Source organism: Hyla sarda, chromosome 1 (genome assembly GCF_029499605.1).
Source record: "Hyla sarda isolate aHylSar1 chromosome 1, aHylSar1.hap1, whole genome shotgun sequence".
Classification (NCBI taxonomy): domain Eukaryota; kingdom Metazoa; phylum Chordata; class Amphibia; order Anura; family Hylidae; genus Hyla; species Hyla sarda.
This window is the reverse complement of record NC_079189.1, coordinates 185,212,454-185,235,166: the sequence shown is the minus strand read 5'-3', so window position 1 is coordinate 185,235,166 and position 22,713 is coordinate 185,212,454.

The following is a 22,713-nucleotide window of genomic DNA, read 5'->3' as shown; positions in this document are numbered from 1 at the left end:
AGATGCAACAGAATGTTATTGGAACATAAGAATACATCAATACAGTACTAATTGCCTTACACTGTTTTCTTAAGGGATTGCCCTTGTTCCCATTCATCTTAAAAGTATTTTCTCTACTGAACAATACACACTCTACTACACTGTGTTACATCTACTACTGTTGTAGTGTCATAGACTTCTGTTAGTGTGCTCTTCCTCCATGGCTAGAACCCATGGACTTCTAGTCAGCAGATCGAACCACTGTTAGGAGCTGTCCCAGTTTGTCATGGGAGTACTAGCTTATCCAGCCTTAAAGGGGTACTAATTTTTTTTAAATGAACTGGTGCCAGAAAGTTAAATAACCACACATAGGCGGTTGTATACCGATCATACGCAAGGGAAATCCCTGAGCAGTTGTTGTTGTCAGTACAATAACATCACAACATATAGGCGGTGGTATACTCATCATACCTGCCACAACTGCAGGGGGATACATTGCATAGTTGTTGTTACTGACACATTTTCAGAGTGACAACATCACCGCACATAGGCGGTTGTAAACTGATCATATGCAACTTGGCTGCAGGGGAATTCATGGAATACTTGTTGTTATGGTCACCTCTCAGAACAATAACATCACGACACATAGGTGGTGGTATTCCCATAATACCTTCCACGTCTGCAGGGGATACAATGCATAGTTGTTGGTACTGATAAGTTTTCATAGTGACAACATCACGACTCATGGACGGTAGACATAGATGGTATACACATCATACCTGCCTCGTTTGCAGAGGAATACACTGCACAGTTGTTGTCACTGACACTTGTAAAGGGCAACAACATCACCACATACAGGTGGCTGTATACTCTTTATACCTAACACGGCTGGAGGAGGATGCACTGCAGAGTTGTTGTTAATGATACGTTTTCAGAGCAACAACGGCATGGCACATAAGGGTTGTAGTCCCTTCATACCTGCCACACCTGAAGTGGGATGCACTGCGTAGTTATTGTCACTAACACGCTTTTTGAGTTATAGTTTCATGACACATAGTTAAACAAAAATATAAAAATGAAACGATGGTTATGCCAGACCTGTCACGTGTACAGGCACGATTGTTACGCAAAGAACTGTCACACCTACAGGTACGAGGATTACGAAAGACCTGTCACATATACAGGCACGACGGTTACAAAATGACCTGGTAAAGGTTCAGGCATGGTGGTCCTCGAGTAGAACTACAGGTTTGAGGGTTACGCAAGGCCCTGTCTCGGTTACAGGCACGATGGATATGAAGTTATCTGTCAATCGCGGCAGGACATCACCCCGGGGTTCAGTTTTGAGAGAGAAGTTCGGTGGTTTAAGGTCGGGTCAGTCTCCAGGTTGAGGTTATATAGAGTATAGTCGATGGCACGTAAGCTTATTTTCAACAGACGTTTACAGTCCATGCAGGGTGTTTTGCAATTTCTGGATCGTCCATGCATGCAATTGAGCTTAATCAAGGCTGAAGCTAAGTATCTGTTGATAATGTATTTGATGTTTGAATTGTTTTTCTTGCTTGTTTATTACATATTTGCTGCTTGATTTATTTAACTTTTTTCTGAATAGGTTCATGCTACTTTATTTGTGTGCTATTCTTACTTTGCATGCTTTTGTGTATATTTATACGAAAGCATGTTGTTTATGTCTTGTTTTATGTTGTATAATATTAAGTAATGTTACATTATTTATTGTATTTATTTGGCTATTGTCTGGAACATCTTTCGCTCCTAGATGCCACAGTTCATTACTATTGCAATTTAGATTTCTGTCCAAACTGCCCACTTTATTATCCACTGGCTATCTGGGAAATCCAGGCTACTTTCCCCAGATTCCCAGGCTAGTGAGAGAGGCAGAGAGAGTGCAGTCTGATTGGTTGCTATGGGCAACTGGCCATACTAAGCTTTTGATCAAATTACTGCCATGGAACTCCATTTAAGGTTTCTGTCTGTCTATACATCATATGCTGATTTGAATAAATGGTATGCCAGGGTCTTAAATTGTCTAAAAACGTTATATGTCATAGAGACATATGAAAAGTTTTGATTGGTCAGAGACTGGACATTCAGACCCCTACTGATCTCTCAAACAAGAGCTTGGTGCTGCAAGAGATTACTCTGGCATATTCATTAGCTCCTGCTGCCAATGATTTACAGATCTTCTCCTGTTACTGTGCATAGGGAGAAGCATGTTAATCATCAGCGGGAGGGTGAGGGCAGCAGCACCTAATGAATATGGCAGGTTCATCTCTCACAGGATCGGGCACAGACTGTTGGCTTCCATATGCAAGTTCTCATAAACTATTGCACATGTCTTCACAAGTGACAGACTGGTGGAAACAGAGGCTAAGTTCTAATAAAACTTTCACATTGCACCCAAGCAATATAACTTTTTCCTAGCCCAAATTTCTCAAGAGTTTTCTACAGAAATTCCAATTCCAACCTTTCAAAGACTTTCATTGTCTCCAGTGACAGAATGGAGCCGGGTCCCTGCCTCTCCACCTGGAGGTTAGTGAATACCCTAGCAGTGTACCATGCAAGAAGAAAAATGGCACACCTCCCTTTGCGGTAAGCCTTCAGGCTTTATTCAGCACATCCAGTACAATATGGGAAAGGACATATTGGCAGCAATGACAAGCAGAATGGGAAACACTTGCTTGTACGGTAAACATACTTCTACTAGCTCATAGACAACGGAAAAATCTTGCCAAACATGGATCTCTTTGGAATAAACCTTATTTGTTCAGGACAGACTATCTTAGAGATTATCTTGGCTAATCTTGCTTTAAGCCAAAATATTCACATCAATATTGAACAGCGAGATTGGGCGGTAAGACTACACTTTTTTGTGTCTCCATTTTCCTTTGAGTTCAAGACAATATTTGCCTTCCTCTTTGAGGACAGCAAAGATTCATCTATGCAGGAATTATTAATAACATTGAGCAAAATTTGTAATACCACCAAGGCCTGGTTTTGAAGAGGTTGTGACTCTCTTCAACACCTCTTTTAGATCATTGAATTGGTACTCTGGTGGAAAACTTTTTTCTTTAAATCAACTGGTGCCAGAAAGTTGAACAGATTTGTAAATTACTTCTATTAAAAAATCTTAATCCTTCCAGTACTTATTAGCGCCTGTATACTACAGAGGAAATTCTTTTCTTTTTGGATTTCTTTTCTGTCTATCCACAGTGCTCTCTGCTGACACCTCTGTGCTCAACTGTCCAGAGCAGGAGAAAATCCCCATAGCAAATATATGCTGCTCTGGACAGTTTCTAAAATGGACAGAGGTGTCATCAGAGAGCACTGTGAACAGACAGAAAAGAAATGAAAGGAAAATCACATTCTTCCATAAAAGGTCAAATTCCATCTCAGAAACCTTACCACTAGGTTCATATTCTATTGAGAGGAAATGAAATACCTCTTTTTTTAATTACATCCGCTTTAAACAACACCTCTGCATTTTTGGTATATATTGCAATGATGTCCCTTTTTTTTTCTTTTTGGGCATTTAAGATATTTGTTAAGATTTTATTTGGCTCACTGGAAATGTTATTTTGCCCTAAAAGAATACCTTTTGCTGAGTTTTCCATGAGTAATCCTGTGCCTTTTAACGTAGCAAAATTAGGTATTGATTAATTTGGTAAAAATGTGGAAATACGCAAGACAAGTCACAATAGTGCAGTGCTTCTCAATTATTTTCTGTCATGCCCCCCCCCCCCCCCCTAGGAAGAAGAAAAAATGTTGTGCCCCCCGTGCGACTGTAAATAGTATAATTTGTCTATAAAATTGTTATAAGTACACCTCTGCATAAGACTGTATCCTTATTAACGTATATGAGAATAAAAAAAAGAAAGAAATATGGATCAATTTACATCAAAGAATAGCTTTATTAGCTTAACCTGGGGGTGGTCTATTGTTTTGGGGGGGGGGGGGGTCGTATCTAATTGCGGCTCCTGTAATGGATATTGACCCTTATTATTGGTATCCTCCTGCAGTGTGCTTTGTACCCCTTCCACTTCTGCATTCCTGCTATTATCTAGGTTACCTTCAGGGCTTGGTAACTTTACCTGCAGAGCATCTTTTTGCACCTTCCCCCTCCTCCTTTTGATCCAGGGTACTGTCTTCTAGTTCGTATATTTTTTTCTCCTCCATCCCCTGGTTACTATATATTTTCCCCTTTTCAGTTTTATTATCAGATTTTGTGTTTGTCCTACCTCCTCTCCTTGACCCCTGCTCTTTATGTTCTTTCTGTGCTTCAGCTCTTGTTTTCCCACCTGGTGATGCTGCGGATGTATCTTTGCGACTCTGCCTTGATGACATGCCAGCGTCCTGCTCTTTCTCCTCTGTGAGTTGCACTAGGAACCGGCGTATTGATTCCTGTATGTCTCCACGGGTCCTCTGCATGTGTCACGTGCGTTGGAGGTCACGTGGTCCTCCGCGTTTGGCTGTTACTGGGGCTGCGCTGGGACAATCTCCAGTGATCGCACCGCGCTGCTCCCTCTCTCCAGCCGTAGAGTTGCTAGGCAACCGACGCCGTGTGGGACGCCGCTTGCGAGTATTTGCCGAGGTCAAACGAGCCCCCCTTTACGAAGCCTCACGCCCCCCCTGGGGGGCGCGCCCCACTATTTGAGAAGCACTGCAATAGTGAAAGGTAGTTTAAAATTTAAAGGGGGTTTATTTAATATTATTGTAGTTTTTTCATTGTTGTGTAATGGAACTCTATGGGGGAGATTTATCAAAACCTGTCCAGAGGAAAAGTTGCCCAGTTGCCAATAGCAACCAAAGAAGCAGCTTGCTTCTTTCATTTAAAAAAAGGCCTCTGCAAAATGAAAGATGCAATCTGATTGGTTGCTATGGGCAACTGGGCAACTTTTCCTCTAGACAGGTTTTGATAAATCTCCTTCATTATGTTCAGCTCATTGTACCCCTTTTTCAAACTTACTCTCCTTTTCCCTCTTACTAGTTTCCCTCTTACTGTAGCAAATTTCTCTATAAAACAGACCCCTTTAAAGGCTTTTGAAGTGTCCCAAATTATCTAATGGGTGCTTTATCCCTGGTTATCCTTTCAAATTGGCTTCATCTTTCTCCTAACCTTCCTTGAAAATATATTTATCCAATGCAGGTTGAAACAGAATGATTTCCTAAATCTTTGGACACTCTCCTGGAATTTAACTCGGAGAGTGATGGGAACATGATTGAATACTCATTTGGTCTCGTATTTCATATTTTTAACTAATAGAAGGCACTGTCGTTACAACGTATTAAGTCAAAACGGGAGGCTAGAGCTGGTTGAGGTTGAGGTTGAGCTGTAGCAGGAGAAAACACCCTTCTCTGGACAAAGTGTCCTCCAAATATAAGTCCAACCAGATTCTACAAAAACTTTAGCCAACTTGGTTTGGGGATAAGACTCCACTCTTATATGTCCCCTCCTGCACTTTAACATCTTTTCTCTTGGCAGGGGTGTTAGACAGGGGTGTTCTTTATCACTCCTTTTATTTTAATTTTATATGGAACCCCCAGCAATGTTAAGAAAAACAAAGAAATCAGGATTCAAAATAACACAGGATGATAAGAAAATGATGCTTTACACAGACAATGCTCTAATTTTTTATCTGATCCTCTTCATACTATGAATAGAGTAATGGAGGTAGAGGAAAGGAATGGTGAACTTTCAGGTTTCAAGATACAGTGGGGAAAATCTTCGTTCCTCCCGTTGGATGAAAAATTGGAGGTCACACATTTGGGGAACAAATGAGACCTTTAATTTCCTAGGGGTTACAATTGCAGCTTGTATAAATAGTTTTATGGAACATAATATAAAACCATTAGTGAAAAAATAAATAAATACATTGATATTTGGATAAAACTCCCAGTGTCCATGGCAGATTGTACAGCCATCATGCAGATGGTTATTCAGCCCCTGGTTCTTTTTCTATTATATTTTCTCTCTCTCTCTCTCTCTCTCAGATTTTTAAATCTGGACGCTTGAGCGAATGACAAGATAAACATATCTCATGTTTCTTTGTATGCTAAAGAGATGTAAATTAGGGGCTGGGTTAATTTGTACACCTATATGGTATAATTATCATCTTACTGAATTTATGAAAGTAAGTAACAAAAATTTTTGGAAAAATAGGGGCTTTATATAAACTAGTAACTTAAGAACACAGAATGGGTTTATGGAATTTATTGACATAAAATGTTAAGGTATGGGAAAAACAGAAATTCTTTTATTTCAAAATTCAAAATGCATATCAAGAAACTAACTTAAATTTTTTTTTTTGCACTATACAAAGGCACCCTTTGATTGACATCTTAATTAGTGAGGGGGAGGTGGTATAGGGTGTATATGGTTTTGTTATATACATTTATTTGTTAACTTTTGAGCCATGGAGAACAAAAGGTAAAAAAAAAAAAAAGCATTTTGTCGGTCATTCATTTGGCCTGAAAAAAACACCACAAATGACTGCACCACTTCCGTTTTTGTGGGGAAAAAAAGTGTGTTAGTACTGTAGAGTCATTTTTTTCCAGATTCATGTGACATTCAGGTGTTCAATGGGATTTATGCTTTTTGATGTATGTTTGGGGTCATTGTCCTGCTGGAAGACCAAGATCTCGGACGCAAACCCAGCTTTCTGACACTGGGCTGTACAGTGCAACCCAAAATCTGTTGGTAATTCTCTGATTTCGTGATGCCTTGCACACATTCAAGGCACCCAGTGCCAGAGGCAGCAAAACAACCCCAAAACATCATTGAACCTCCACCATATTTCACTGTAGGTACTGTGTTCTTTTCTTTGTAGGCCTCATTCCATTTTCGGTAAACAGTAGAATGATGTGCTTTACCAAAAAGCTCTATCTTGGTCTCTTCTGTCAACAAGATGTTTTCCCCAAAGTATTTTGGCTTACTCAAGTTCATTTTGGCAAAATGTAGTCTTATTTTTTTATGTCTCTGTGTTAGCAATGGGATCCTCCTGGGTCTGCTGCCATAGCATTCATTTAATTTAAATGTCGACAGATAGTTCACACTGACACTGATGCTCCCTGAGCCTGCAGAACAGCTTGAATATCTTTGGAACTTGTTTGGGGCTGCTTATCCACCATCCAGACTATCCTGCATTGACATCTTTCATCAACTTTTCTCTCCCGTCCATGCCCAGGAACATTAGCAACAGTGCCATGGGTTGCAAACTTCTTGATAATGTTACACACTGTGGACAAAGGCAAATCTAGATCTCTGGAGATGGACTTGTAACCTTGAGATTGTCGATACTTTTCCACAATTTTGGTAAAAACAGCACCCCTTCTGTCCACAGGTTGTGTGTGGTATTGCTGCTCAGCTCCATTAAAGTGACTGGGACAGGGGTGCTGTTTTTGCAAGACATAAGCAGTGTTTTTCTAATCCCTGACATCCCCTTTAAAATCTGTACTAGGCCCCTATTGACGTTGAGAATTTATATAGCTGTTTTTGGCTGGCATGACCCTTCATATATTTCTTTTCTGTCATAGAGAATTCAAGAAGACACTTGGCAGTGATTAATAATAGGCAATTAACATGCAGTGTATTATTCTGTCTACTCTGTAATTAGCAAAATGTATTTTCAAAATTTATAATGGCAAATTAAAACTATTTTGTTGTTAGAGCAACGAAAGATCATCCAGGCAGTAAATGTCTTTTATAGGCATAGATTTTGTCTTGTTTGAATTATTTCTCCTTTCTTGTATGTGCATAAATTGAAAATCTTATATGGACAATTTATTTCTGCGGAAAGCTTTCAAAATACTATTTTTATTCTATGATAGGTCTTAAACCAGACAAGCAAGATATAACTCTGCAACAGATCATGTTATCCAAATAATTCTTTCTACAATAATAGTGACAAATTTTCTAAATTTTCATAGAATGCAGCATTATGTAACACATTCTATAATTAACAATATAGATTAAATGGATTTCTGAATCATCTGATTTCAATTTAAAGGGGATATCCCAAATGTGAAAACTATGCACTATACACAGGATAGGAGATAACAAGCTTAGTAACACATAGGATAGAGGATAAAAGGATAGGTGATAACAAGCTTATTACAGCATAGAATAGAGGATAACAGGATAGGGGATAACTAATTGATTAACCCCTTAAGGACTCAGGGTTTTTCCGTTTTTGCACTTTCGTTTTTTCCTCCTTACCTTTTAAAAATCATAACCCTTTCAATTTTCCACCTAAAAATCCATATTATGGCTTATTTTTTGCATCACCAATTCTACTTTGCAGTGACATTAGTCATTTTACCCAAAAACCCACGGCGAAACGGAAAAAAAAATCATTGTGCGACAAAATCGAAAAAAAAAACACCATTTTGTAACTTTTGGGGGCTTCCGTTTCTACGCAGTGCATATTTCGGAAAAAATTACACCTTATCATTATTCTGTAGGTCCATACGGTTAAAATGATACCCTACTTATATAGGTTTGATTTTGTTGCACTTCTGGAAAAAATCATTACTACATGCAGGAAAATTTATACGTTTAAAAATGTCATCTTCTGACCCCTATAACTTTTTAATTTTTCCACGTACAGAGCGGTATGAGGACTCATTTTTTGCGCCGTGATCTGAAGTTTTTATCGATATGATTCTAGTTTTGATCTGACTTTTTGATCACTTTTTATTATTTTTTTTAATGGTATAAAAAGTGACCAAAATACGCTTTTTTGGACTTTGGAATTTTTGCGCGTACGCCATTGACCGTGCGGTTTAATTAATGATATATTTTTATAGTTCGGACATTTACGCAAGCGGCGATACCACATATGTTTATTTTATTTTTTTTTACACTGTTTTATTTTTTTTATGGGAAAAGGGGGGTGATTCAAACTTTTATTAGGGAAGGGGTTAAGTGACCTTTATTAACACTTTTTTTTACATTTTTTTTGCAGTGTTATAGGTCCCATAGGGACCTATAACACTGCACACACTGATCTCCTATGCTGATCACTGGCGTGTATTAACACGCCTGTGATCAGCATTATCGGCGCTTGACTGCACCTGCCTGGATCTCAGGCACGGAGCAGTCATTCATCGATCGGACACCGAGGAGGCAGGTAAGGGCCCTCCCGGTGTCCGATCAGCTGTTCGGGACGCCGCGGTGAACGGTCCCGAACAGCCCGACTGAGCAGCCGGGATACTTTCAGTTTCACTTTAGAAGCGGCGGTCAGCTTTGACCGCCGCTTCTAAAGGGTTAATACCGCACATCGCAGCGATCGGCGATGTGTGGTATTAGCCGCGGGTCCCGGCCGTTGATGAGCGCTGGGACCGAAGCGATATGATGCAGGATCGCGGCGCGATCCCGCTTCATATCGCGGGAGCCGGCGCAGGACGTAAATATACGTCCTGCGTCGTTAAGGGGTTAAAGGGGAGTTCCAGGAATTTTTTTTATCTGACTATGCTACAGGTGCTGTAAAGTTAGTATAGTTCATAATATAGTGTCTGTACCTGTGTGTGATGGTTTTCTCACAATTCTTCTGCGATTTTCAACCCAATATTTATTTTTACCAGCATACAAAATGACTGTTGTCTCAGATTTTTCCCAGGTTGCAATGTGGCCGAGACCTGACTCACTAGTCAGCTGATGACAGGGAGCCTGTCTGCTTCAATGAGTTGAGCGATCGCTTGGTGGGAGAGAGATCAATCTGCAACTAATGCAACAGCTGTAGGCACCCTGATTGAAAATCACAGGTCTTTTAAATCAATGCAGCTCATTTATGTTTTAATGGGTGGGGTGGCTGATGTGAGGGAGGGAGGAAAATGGAATTATGGGATTTGTAGGCAAAAAGGAAAACTCAAACAGGAAATACCAGTTCACAAAAAGCCAGCCACCGTGTTATGGTGGGCTCACAACATAGCCATTTAGCCCCAAGACAAGCACAGATCCTTCCTAAGCATGTCTATTACTGTTTGGCCGCTACATACTAAAATCCCCTTATGGTGGATAACCCCTTTAACACATTGAATAGGGGATAACAGGATAAGGGATAACAAACTGATTAACACATAGAATAGGATGTAACAGGATAGGGGATAACTGCATAGAGAATAACAGGATAGAGGACAACAGGATAGATGATAACAGGATGGGGATAACAGGATAGAGGATAACAGTATAGATGATAACAGGATAGAGGATAAAAGGATAGGGGATAGCTAACTGACATAGAATAGGAGATAACATGGTAGGGGATAACAGGATAGGACATAACAAGCTTATTAACACATAGAATAGGAGATAACAGGATAGGGGATAACAGGATATAGGATAACAGGATAGAGGATAACTGGATAGGAGATAACAGGATAGGGATAACAGGATAGTAGATAACAGGATAGAGGATAACTACCTAATTAACGTATTGGATGGGAGATCACGGGATAGGGGATAACAGGATGGGGGATAACAAGATAGAATATAATAGGATAAGAGATAATAGGATAGAGGATAACAGGATAACAGATAACAGAATAGGAGATAACAGGATATGAGATAACAGGATAGAGGATAAAAGAATAGAGGATATCAGGATAGAGGATAACTAACTAATTAACACAATGGATGGGAGATAACAGGATAGGGGGTAACAGGATAGGGGATAACAGGATATAGGATAACAGGATAGGGGATAACAGGATAGAGGATAACAAGATAGAGTATAATAGGATAAGAGATAACAGGATAGGGGATAACAGGATAGGAGATAACAGGATAGGAGATAACAGGGTAGAGGATAACTAACTAATTAACGTATTGGATGGGAGATCACGAGATAGGGGATAACAGGATAGGGGATAACAGGATGGGGGATAACAAGATAGAGTATAATAGGATAAGAGATAATAGGATAGAGGACAACAGGATAGGAGATAACAGAATAGGAGATAACAGGATATGAGATAACAGGATAGAGGATAAAAGAATAGAGGATATCAGGATAGAGGATAACTAACTAATTAACACAATGGATGGGAGTTAACAGGGGATAACAGGATATAGGATAACAGGATAGGGGATAACAGGAGAGAGGATAACAAGATAGAATATAATAGGATAAGAGATAACAGGATAGGGGATAACAGGATAGGAGATAACAGGATAGGAGATAACAGGGTAGAGGATAACAGGATAGAGGATATCAGGATAGGGGATAACTAACTAATTAACACATCGGATGGGAGATAAAAGGATAGGGGATAACAGGATAGAGGATAACAGGATATAGGATAACAAGATAAATAATGACTGGATAAATGATAACAGGACAGGAGATAACAGGATAGAGAATAACAGGATAGGAATAACAGGTTATGAGATAACAGGATTAAGAATAAAAGGATAGAGGAAAACAGGATAAAGGATAGCCAATTAATTAACATATTGGATGGGAGATAACAGGATAGGGGATGACAGGATAGCGGATAACTAATTAATTAACATATTGGGTGGGAGATAACGGGATAGGGGATAACAGGATAGGGGATAGAGTATAATAGGATAAGAGATAACAGGATAGGGGATAACAGGATAGAGGATAACAGGATAGAGGATAACAGGATAGGAGATAACAGGATGGGGGATAACAGGATATGGGATAACAGGATAGAGGATAACAGGATAGGAGATAACAGGATGGGGGATAACAGGATATGGGATAAATCTAAATATTGCTAAATATTTCCGCTCCTATAATTCTGATACTCACTCATTCTGATATCCACCCATATCACTATACATTCTGTACTCAGACATACCTACCCATCTCCTTTTCCTGGCTACAGCATGTTAAGAGTCTGTTCACACATGCAGCATCCTGTGCAGGATTTGAAGCTGTATCCAGTCAGTCAGTTTACATTGAAATCTACAGCATAAAATCCTATGCATCAAATATGTGCAGGATACTGTACATGTGAATAGACCCTTATTAAGGAAGTGACCAGTGACTACCCAGTTAGCTGTCATTCGCTGGTCATTTCCAGTTCCATTAGCAATGACTGTCTATGTCTGTAGATTAAAACCAGAAAATGCTTAATTCAGGAGGATTCTAACATGGTTAAAAATGGGACAACTACCTTCCTGGAAAGCTTGCTAACATGGCCCTGCTCTTATAAAGGGGCACTTCCAGGAAACATTTTGTATTTCCCACAGGCAAAAACCATGTGGATTTTGACTCAGAAACCCCACAAATTATTGGATTAAAATCCACTTTTTCCCCTTAAAAACCAACTCTAATTGATATTAATATGAGCTGTGGTACTTTGTGAGAAAAGAAGCTCTATTGTGCTCTGTTGAAATCAATGGGAGCCTTATGACAGGATGTCATGAGTCACGCAGAGTGCAATTCAAAGATGTCTGCAGTACAGGGGCCAGGAATGAGAAGGACTGGGGTGTAGGAGCTAGAGGATGGGGGAGCCCAGACAGGAAGTGGTAGGTAGAGTGCAGGGGCAAAGACTGGACAGAGTAGTTGTCACACTGAAGGGCTTCCACCATTTAACCATGCTGAAAATTCTACAATCTGCACTGATTTTGAAGTGATATTGTCAGCGTGGTTTTTTTCTGTATGAACAAGGACTACTATGTACAGTATTTTTACTAGATAAATGATTTTATTCATGTTCATTTTTAAAGGGGAACTCCGGTGGAAACAAGTGGAAAACAAATGATTTTAAAATCAACTGGTGCCAGAAAGTAAAAAATATGTGTAAATTACTTATATTTCAAAATCTGAAGCCTTACAGTACTTATCAGCCACTTTATACTACAGCGAGATTTGTGAAGTTCTTTCCAGTCTGACCACAGTGCTCCCTGCTGACACCTCTGTCCATGTCAGGAACTGTCCAAATTAGAAGCAAAGCCCCATAGAAAACTTATCCTGCTCTGGACAGTTCCTGACATGTACAGCGGTGTCAGCAGAGAGCACTGTTGTAAGATGGGTGTCACGATGCCGGCTGGCAGGTAGTGGATCCTCTGTGCCAGAGAGGGATTGGCGTGGACCGTGCTAGTGGATCGGTTCTAAGTCACTACTGGTTTTCACCAGAGCCCGCCGCAAAGCGGGATGGTCTTGCTGCGGCGGTAGTGACCAGGTCGTATCCACTAGCAACGGCTCAACCTCTCTGGCTGCTGAAGATAGGCGCGGTACAAGGGAGTAGACAGAAGCAAGGTCGGACGTAGCAGAAGGTCGGGGCAGGCAGCAAGGATCGTAGTCAGGGGCAACGGCAGGAGGTCTGGAACACAGGCTAGGAACATACAAGGAAACGCTTTCACTGGCACGATGGCAACAAGATCCGGCAAGGAAGTGCAGGGGAAGTGAGGTGATATAGGGAAGTGCACAGGTGATAACACTAATTGGAACCACTGCGCCAATCAGCGGCGCAGTGGCCCTTTAAATCGCAAAGACCCGGCGCGCGCGCGCCCTAGGGAGCGGGGCCGCGCGCGCCAGGACAGGACTGACGGAGAGCGAGTCAGGTACGGGAGCCGGGGTGCGCATCGCGAGCGGGCGCTACCCGCATCGCGAATCGCATCCCGGCTGGAGGCGGTATCGCAGCGCCCCGGGTCAGTGGATCTGACCGGAGCGCTGCAGTGAGGAGAGTGTAGCGAGCGCTCCGGGGAGGAGCGGGGACCCGGAGCGCTTGGCGTAACAGTACCCCCCCCCCTTGGGTCTCCCCCTCTTCTTAGAGCCTGAGAACCTGAGGAGCAGACTTTTGTCTAGGATGTTGTCCTCAGGTTCCCAGGATCTCTCTTCTGGACCACAACCCTCCCAATCCACTAAAAAAAAGGTTTTCCCTCTGACCTTTTTAGATGCCAGAATCTCTTTGACGGAGAAGATGTCCGAGGAGCCGGAAACAGGAGTGGGAGGAACAGATTTGGGGGAGAAACGGTTAATGATAAGTGGTTTAAGAAGAGAAACGTGAAAGGCATTAGGAATACGAAGAGAAGGAGGAAGAAGAAGTTTGTAAGAGACAGGATTAATCTGGCACAAAATTTTGAAAGGACCAAGATAGCGTGGTCCCAACTTATAGCTAGGGACACGGAAGCGGACATATTTAGCGGAGAGCCATACCTTGTCTCCAGGGGAAAAAATGGGAGGAGCTCTTCTTTTCTTATCCGCGAACTTCTTCATGCGTGATGAAGCCTGTAAGAGAGAATTTTGGGTCTCTCTCCATATGATGGAAAGATCACGAGAAATTTCATCCACAGCGGGCAGACCAGAGGGCAAGGGGGTAGGGAGGGGGGGAAGAGGGTGACGGCCGTACACCACGAAAAATGGGGATTTGGAGGAAGATTCAGAGACTCTGAAGTTATACGAGAATTCGGCCCATGGTAGAAGATCTGCCCAGTCATCCTGGCGGGAGGAAACAAAATGTCGTAAATAATCACCCAAGACCTGGTTAATTCTTTCTACTTGTCCATTGAATTGAGGATGATATGCAGAAGAAAAATTTAATTTAATCTTGAGTTGTTTACAGAGAGCCCTCCAGAATTTAGACACGAATTTGACGCCTCTATCCGAGACGATCTGCGTGGGCAACCCGTGAAGACGAAAAATGTGTACAAAAAATTGTTTAGCCAACTGAGGCGCTGAAGGAAGACCAGGAAGAGGGATGAAATGTGCCATTTTGGAGAATCGATCAACGACCACCCAAATAACAGTGTTGCCATGGGATGGGGGTAAGTCAGTAATAAAATCCATACCAATCAGAGACCAAGGCTGTTCGGGGACAGGCAGAGGATGAAGAAAACCAGCGGGCTTCTGGCGAGGAGTCTTATCCCGGGCACAGATAGTGCAGGCTCGCACAAAGTCCACAACATCCATCTCCAGAGTCGGCCACCAATAGTAGCGAGAGATGAGTTGCACAGATTTCTTGATGCCCGCATGACCTGCGAGATGGGAAGAGTGGCCCCATTTGAGGATTCCGAGGCGTTGGCGTGGAGAAACAAAGGTCTTTCCTGGAGGAGTTTGCCTGATGGAGGCTGGAGAAGTGGAAATCAGGCAGTCAGGAGGAATGATGTGTTGCGGAGAGAGTTCAACTTCAGAAGCATCCGAGGAACGAGAGAGAGCATCGGCCCTAATGTTCTTATCGGCAGGCCGAAAGTGAATTTCAAAATTAAATCGGGCAAAGAACAGAGACCACCTGGCCTGGCGAGGATTCAGCCGTTGGGCAGACTGGAGGTAGGAGAGGTTCTTGTGATCGGTGTAAATAATAACTGGAAATCTTGATCCCTCCAGCAGATGCCTCCATTCCTCAATTGCTAATTTAATGGCTAGAAGCTCTCGATCCCCGATGGAGTAGTTTCTCTCCGCCGGAGAGAAGGTCCTAGAAAAAAAACCACAAGTAACAGCATGCCCGGAAGAATTTTTTTGTAGAAGGACAGCTCCAGCTCCCACAGAGGAGGCATCAACCTCCAATAGGAAGGGTTTAGATGGGTCAGGTCTGGAGAGCACGGGAGCCGAAGAAAAGGCAGACTTGAGCCGTTTAAAGGCGTCTTCCGCTTGAGGAGGCCAAGACTTGGGATCGGCATTTTTTTTGGTTAAAGCCACGATAGGAGCCACAACGGTAGAAAAATGTGGAATAAATTGTCTGTAATAATTGGCGAACCCCAAAAAACGTTGGATAGCACGGAGTCCGGAGGGGCGTGGCCAATCTAAGACGGCAGAGAGTTTGTCTGGATCCATTTGTAGTCCCTGGCCAGAGACCAAGTATCCTAGGAAAGGAAGAGATTGGCATTCAAACAGACATTTCTCTATTTTGGCATAGAGTTGATTGTCACGAAGTCTCTGAAGAACCATACGGACATGCTGGCGGTGTTCTTCTAGATTGGCAGAAAAAATCAGGATATCGTCCAGATATACAACAACACAGGAGTATAAAAGATCACGAAAAATTTCATTAACAAAGTCTTGGAAGACGGCAGGGGCGTTGCACAGGCCAAAGGGCATGACCAGATACTCAAAGTGTCCATCTCTGGTGTTAAATGCCGTTTTCCATTCATCCCCCTCTCTGATGCGGATGAGATTATAAGCACCTCTTAAGTCCAGTTTGGTAAAGATGTGGGCACCTTGGAGGCGATCAAAGAGTTCAGAGATGAGAGGTAGGGGGTAGCGGTTCTTAACCGTGATTTTATTAAGACCGCGGTAGTCAATGCAAGGGCGTAGAGAGCCATCTTTTTTGGACACAAAGAAAAATCCGGCTCCGGCAGGAGAGGAGGATTTACGGATAAAGCCCTTTTTTAAATTTTCCTGGACGTATTCAGACATGGCAAGAGTCTCTGGGGCGGACAGAGGATAAATTCTGCCCCGGGGTGGAGTAGTGCCCGGGAGGAGGTCGATAGGACAATCATAAGGCCTGTGAGGAGGTAGAGTCTCAGCTTGTTTTTTGCAAAAAACATCTGCAAAGTCCATATAGGCCTTAGGGAGACCGGTTACGGGAGGAACCACAGAGTCACGGCAAGGGTTACTGGGAACCGGTTTTAGGCAGTCCTTGGAACAAGAGGGCCCCCAACTCTTGATCTCCCCAGTGGACCAATCCAGGGTTGGGGAGTGAAGTTGAAGCCAGGGAAGTCCAAGGAGAATTTCAGAAGTGCAATTGGGAAGGACCAAAAGTTCAATCCTCTCGTGATGAGGTCCGATGTGCATTAGAAGGGGCTCCGTGCGGAAACGTATGGTACAGTCCAATCTTTCATTGTTTACACAATTGATGTAGAGGGGTCTGGCGAGACTGGTCACCGGGATGTTGAACCTGTTGACGAGAGAGGCCAAAATAAAATTTCCTGCAGATCCGGAGTCCAAGAAGGCCACAGCAGAGAAGGAGAAGGCAGATGCAGACATCCGCACAGGCACAGTAAGACGTGGAGAAGCAGAGTAGACATCAAGGACTGTCTCACCTTTGTGCGGAGTCAGCGTACGTCTTTCCAGGCGGGGAGGACGGATAGGACAATCCTTCAGGAAGTGTTCGGTACTAGCACAGTACAGGCAGAGATTCTCCATGCGGCGTCGTGTCCTCTCTTGAGGTGTCAGGCGAGACCGGTCGACCTGCATAGCCTCCACGGCGGGAGGCACAGGAACAGATTGCAGGGGACCAGAGGAGAGAGGAGCCGGGGAGAAGAAACGCCTCGTGCGAACAGAGTCCATATCCTGGCGGAGCTCCTGACGCCTTTCGGAAAAACGCATGTCAATGCGAGTGGCTAGGTGAATGAGTTCATGTAGATTAGCAGGGATTTCTCATGCGGCCAGAACATCTTTAATGTTGCTGGATAGGCCTTTTTTAAAGGTCGCGCAGAGGGCCTCATTATTCCAGGATAATTCTGAAGCAAGAGTACGGAATTGTACGGCATACTCGCCAACGGAAGAATTACCCTGGACCAGGTTCAACAGGGCAGTCTCAGCAGAAGAGGCTCGGGCAGGTTCCTCAAAGACACTTCGAATTTCCGAGAAGAAGGAGTGTACAGAGGCAGTGACGGGGTCATTGCGGTCCCAGAGCGGTGTGGCCCAAGACAGGGCTTTTCCAGACAGAAGGCTGACTACGAAAGCCACCTTAGACCTTTCAGTGGGAAACTGGTCCGACATCATCTCCAGGTGCAGGGAACATTGGGAAAGAAAGCCACGGCAAAACTTAGAGTCCCCATCAAATTTATCCGGCAAGGATAGTCGTAGACCAGAAGCGGCCACTCGCTGCGGAGGAGATGCAGGAGCTGGCGGAGGAGATGATTGCTGAAGCTGTGGTAGTAACTGCTGAAGCATAACGGTCAGTTGAGACAGCTGTTGGCCTTGTTGCGCTATCTGTTGCGACTGCTGGGCGACCACCGTGGTGAGGTCAGCGACAACTGGCAGAGGAACTTCAGCGGGATCCATGGCCGGATCTACTGTCACGATGCCGGCTGGCAGGTAGTGGATCCTCTGTGCCAGAGAGGGATTGGCGTGGACCGTGCTAGTGGATCGGTTCTAAGTCACTACTGGTTTTCACCAGAGCCCGCCGCAAAGCGGGATGGTCTTGCTGCGGCGGTAGTGACCAGGTCGTATCCACTAGCAACGGCTCAACCTCTCTGGCTGCTGAAGATAGGCGCGGTACAAGGGAGTAGACAGAAGCAAGGTCGGACGTAGCAGAAGGTCGGGGCAGGCAGCAAGGATCGTAGTCAGGGGCAACGGCAGGAGGTCTGGAACACAGGCTAGGAACATACAAGGAAACGCTTTCACTGGCACGATGGCAACAAGATCCGGCAAGGAAGTGCAGGGGAAGTGAGGTGATATAGGGAAGTGCACAGGTGATAACACTAATTGGAACCACTGCGCCAATCAGCGGCGCAGTGGCCCATTAAATCGCAAAGACCCGGCGCGCGCGCGCCCTAGGGAGCGGGGCCGCGCGCGCCGGGACAGGACTGACGGAGAGCGAGTCAGGTACGGGAGCCGGGGTGCGCATCGCGAGCGGGCGCTACCCGCATCGCGAATCGCATCCCGGCTGGAGGCGGTATCGCAGCGCCCCGGGTCAGTGGATCTGACCGGAGCGCTGCAGTGAGGAGAGTGTAGCGAGCGCTCCGGGGAGGAGCGGGGACCCGGAGCGCTTGGCGTAACAATGGGAAAGAACTTCACAACTTTCTCTGAAGTATATCTGTAGTATACAGCAGCTGATAAGTACTGGAGGGGTTAAGATTTTTTTTATAGAAGTAATTTACAAATCTGTTTAATTTTATGGCACCAGTTGATTAGAAAACATTTTTTTTCCACCGGAGTTCGCCTTTAAGGTCCCTTAATAAAGATTATTTCCTGGTCGAACACTATGACTAATTTCTGCATGTACTGATATAAGATGATATGGGGGTTGTTTGACTTTGCTATGTTGGTCAGTTCTGCTTGCACATGGCTGGCCTACTGGGAAAATTCCAGGTAGACCTTTGGCCAGCTGCCCTAAGAGTTCCAAAAAGACTGGGCCTGTGTAGGAGCTGGAGGAAAAGGCTAAAGCAGGAGCAGGTACCAGCTTACTCGTTCTAATGGACACACCTGTGCTCGGACCCACCGGCGTCACCTATGGCTTCAACTTAGATGCAACAGAGAAGAAAGCTGTCCAGCACTATCCTTGTGAAGAAAAAACAATTCCGGCTTTATTGAAGGTTGCATACAAAGTATAAAAGTCTCTAACGTGTTTCATGCCACTGGCGCTTAATCATAGAATACATAGAGAAAAGGCTAAAGCCACCTGAATCTCTGTTTTCTTAGTGTATGTGTATAGGCAGTCAGTGTAGGACTTATTGGTAGCTGTCGGGCAGAGGCCCATCACCCAGATGGCGATCAATTCCATACAGATACCATGTAATGATGTTCCCAGAATCCCAGGGCCAGTGTCAAGACTTAGTGAAGCTGGTCATGTGAACGTCATACTTGGCAGCTGTATCTGCATGGTATTGTCATCTGGGAGACGTCTGCCCAGCAACTACAGCTGCTTTCTCTTTCTTTCCCCACTCACAAACCTCTGTCTTGTGCTTACATGTTTAGATGATTAGATGAGTGTCCATGTGAATTTACGCCACCAAACCCAGAGGTGTTGGACCGCAAGAACCAGAGTACCATGATTCTGTGATACCATGAAAGGTAAGAGAGGATTTCTTTTCTTTCACTTACCCCCTCCCTGAGTGGATTGTACATAGAAAATAATCACCTTAGAATCCCTTTAAAGCTGTTATCCAGTTTTTATAAAACTTATACCCCTGTCTGATTGTGGGAAGGAGGAGGGAGGGCCTAGGGAGGTCAACCAATGGGACTCCCAATGATCTCCAGAACAGAGTGTTGCTGGGCACTTTGGTCATACTCTTTTCAGGGAAGACCCCCCTTTGTTAATCATCACTGCAGAGAGGAGTACAGGCCCCTTCTAAATATTATGGGAGGTGTCATCTTGAGGCTCTCCCCTCCTTGCCCCCATACAGCACAGGTCCCACTCTGTGCCCCATATAGTACAGAATTCATCCTCTCTTTCACCACATAATACAGGCTTCTCCCTCTGTACCACCATATAGTACAGGTTTCTCTTTTCTTTGCCCCCTATAGTTCAGGCCCCCCTCTGTGCCCCATACAGTACAGCCCCCCCCCCCCTTTGTGCACCCGTATAGCTACTAAAGTATCTATATGGTGGCATAGAGACAGAGGGGCCTTACTACTATGTGGTGGCATAAAAGGGCCTTCCTATTGTGGTGTCCCGGTACCGTATCCTATCCGGTACCTGCGTGTGTGGGTCCCCTTAGCCAGAGTCCCTAGGACATCGGGGTCCCCATTGTCTAGTTCACCCCTAGTCACCTCTCATCCAGATAGTTATTGCTCCAATAGCTTACTTAGGAAGCATGTAAATATTATATAAATGCCCTATAAATAGTTAATTGCCTGTCTATAGCATAGCAGGACCTGCGGGTCACGTGATTAAGTGAACTCTATGGTATTTCTGCTTGAGGACCTTTGGAGGTCCTATTGACGTAGTCAATCCCATCACACTGTGTAACGGTGAGTGACATATGTTCGGACCAATCATATTAGCCCCGCCCCCTGCCCATATAAGGGAGCGGCGGCCATCTTCTCTCTCTCTCTTGTTCCTGCGCAGCCAAACAGTAAGGATCGCTCTTGTTCCTGGGCTGTCAAATAAGCAGGATCTGTGCAGCTGTCTATCACAGTAAGTTAGGCCTGAGCCTTGCGGCAATGGCTGATATATCTAGGATCGCGAGTGTATCAATCCCTAAGCACTCTGCAGGATCACCGGACCTTATCTATCCCCTAAATCCTGACGGATCTGCAATAATTACCCTAAATTTAGAGACTTTAATTTATTTCAAGGTCCGCAACAATTGTCAGTCATTGAGATATATAAAGACTGTATTCCTGAGACTGTCATTTTTCATTGGATGTACCGCAAGCTCTTAAGTAAAGTTACCCAAGTTCAAGTACATTGTGGACCTTCAGTCATTTCCTTACATGCACCTGTTGTTTCTGGGAAGGGCGGCGATAGGCCGGAGGATTACCTCAGCATACTAGCCCTCAGCCTGGCGTCACGAACTATAGGGTTAACATTAACCCCTCATCTACCGAAACAATACCCCTACTATCAACACCCCCAAGGGCTACCACACTATTATAACAGCATTCTAATCCTACATGGTTTTCAGTATCTGTATAGTCCTTGTAGCTTCTACTATATGAGGCATTGTATGCAGGGCCGGATTAACAATGGTGCTCTTGGAGCTTGTGCTCCAGGCCCCGGCACCAAGTCGAACAATAGGGTCCCCTGGATGTCCGCACTTGGTATCTTCCCTCAGCCCCGGACTCTTCTCTCAGCCTTCAGCCATCTGAGCAGGAGGAGGGGGAGGAGAGAGCCCAGAGCTGGCTGTAAGAAAAGGAGAGCACTACAGAGGCTGTACAACATGGGGCCTGACTAAAGTAGGTGTCCCTGCATGTATACATGTGTTTAAGCATGTGTGTGTGGATACATATGTATGTGTACATATGTGTATGTCTGTGTAATGTGCCTGTGTGTTACTACTGTGGATGACTATATATAATGTGCAAGTGTGTATCTATACCAATGGTTCCCAACCAGTGTGCCCCCAGTTGTCGAAAAAACTACAACTCCTAGCATGCCCAGACCGCCAAAGGCTGTCTGGGCATGCTGGGAGTTGTAGTTTTGCACCAGCTGGAGGCTCATTGGTTGGGAAACACTGATCTGTTCTATGTGTGTATGAAGCATGAATGTACAGCATGTAATGTGTACAGTATGTGTGCTGTGTGTGTATAATGCATGTACAGTATGTAATGTGTACAGTGTGTGTATAATGCATGCATTTACAGTTTGTAAAGTGTACAGTATGTGTGTATGATTCATGTGGACAGTATGTACAGTATGTGTGTGTATGATGCATGTACAGTAGGTAATGTGTACAGTATGTGTGTATGATGCATGTACAGTATGTAATGTGTACAGTATGTGTGTGTATGATGTATGTACAGTATGTAATGTGTACAGTATGTGTTGTGTGTATGATGTATGTACAGTATGTAATGTGTGCAGTATGTGTGTTGTGTGTATATAATGCATGCATGTACAGTATGCAATGTGTACAGTATGTGTGTATGATTCATGTGGACAGTATGTAAAATATGTGTGTGTATGATGCATGTACAGTATGTAATGTGTACAGTATGTGTGCATGAGGCATGTACAGTATGTAATGTGTACAGTATGTGTGTGTATGATGCATGTACAGTTAGTGCTAGGCGGTATACCGGTATGAACCGGATACCGTTTTATTTTCTCCCACGGAATGGATTTTTGCCCATACCGCTATACCGGTCGGGCCCCTCCCCCACCCTCCGGATGAATTGTAGAGCCTAGCGCGGCGCCCTTACTTGTCCCGGTGTGCTACAGAAGCTAATCCATTTACTGTGTCCCCCCCGGAACAGGCGGTAATACCGTGATACCGCGATAATAAAAAAAAATACTGTGATATTCATTTTAGGCCATACCACCCAGCACTATGTACAGTATGTAATGTGTACAGTATGTGTGCATGATACATGTACAGTATGTAATGTGTACAGTATGTGTGTGTATGATGCATGTACAGTATGTAATGTGTACAGCATGTGTGCATGATACATGTACAGTATGTAATGTGTA